Below are 1,470 nucleotides of genomic sequence, written 5' to 3' on the forward strand. Positions count from 1 at the left end.
CCGTAGTCCCACGACGCGGGACCACGTTTAAACTTACCGGTGGCCCCGTTGCTGTAATATGACGCGAAAACCGCGAAATCGCGAATGACTCTAATTTTACTTTTAAAAAAGTTGATAGATAAAAATTAAAACAAAATCTCGAAAGAACGCGGAAAATAAAAGATTATTTAAAAGATAGAATAGTATTAAAAGATTATTGAAAGATAGAATAAATTAATCTTATTTTAAAAGATAGAATAAACGAATAATAAAAATGAAGTAAAAAGTTAAAAAATAATAGAATTTTATTCGCGACTCTGTATACTTTATGTTTAAATATTGAAGAATATTAAATATTAAAGAATGTGTAGAAAAGGTGAAGGAGGGTAAATAAAAAGGAAAGAAGAATAAATTAGGGAATCTTACTTTTCAATATTCTCTTGTTTTTTTCTTTTTTTTCTCTTTTTTTTCTTTTTTTTCTTTTTTTTTTGATATAGAAAAGGTATAGGATAGGTAGTGTGTGTGTAAAAAAATGCAGAATGAAAAATAAGTAATAAAAAGTCAAAATAAGTGATTAAAACGAATGAAAGTTATATAAGTTTTAAAATATTTTAAAATATGTCGCACGGATTTTAGGTAAATCTCAAATCAAAGTTATAATTAAAAATCAAAGTTATAATATTGATTATTTTGTTAGTACGGAACGGAATTTGCGGTTTTAATTGTAATAGTAATATTTGCGTACTTTTTACGCAAAAACAGTCTCGCAACTTTTGCGAGAGTCACTCCGCTTAGCATAGCGAAGTATCTTGCTTCGACATTTCAACGAAGCATCAGTTCGCAATTTTCTTGCGAAAATGGTTTATCGAAAACGGAACGGATTTATCGAAAAAGCAAAATCAAAAACATATTTAAAAATTCGACATATTTACACATTTGAAATCTAAATTAAAATGAAGTAAAACGAGTAATTAATATTTTTACGTAAAATTTTTCGTACGCGTACTTTATTTTCTTTCACGGGATTGATTCTAGCAACGATACTTAATCGCGTATATTCAAAAAATCAAAATTAAAAATCGCGGTAGTAATAACGCTAAGTCGTTAAAATTAAAGACGTATCTGCTAATTATATTCTTTCCCGATATACTTTTCCGATAGAATGTCTCTAACATTTCTAACTTTATCGTGAAATTCTCGCGAAAAATGTACTCTTTAATCAATATTAATGAACAACAAAAATTGAAAAATATTGCAGACGTTTTAAATTAAAAAATTCCCGAAATCTAAAACCGTGTACACGACCGCGATCGCGTGATTTCCTCGCACTTGCGAGGGCCAGGGCGTCGATTTCGACGCAAGGCGAACTAAACTTCCGCAAATTGTTGAATGTGAGAAATCATCGAGAAAAAACTGGTATAAAATAATCATTCTATGAAGNAATCTCAATTGTTTCGAAACGAGTAATCAGTATATCTTTTAGCAATCTAT

Source organism: Pseudomyrmex gracilis, unplaced genomic scaffold, assembly GCF_002006095.1.
Source record: "Pseudomyrmex gracilis isolate BER0280 unplaced genomic scaffold, ASM200609v1 scaffold_94, whole genome shotgun sequence".
Lineage (NCBI taxonomy): Eukaryota > Metazoa > Arthropoda > Insecta > Hymenoptera > Formicidae > Pseudomyrmex > Pseudomyrmex gracilis.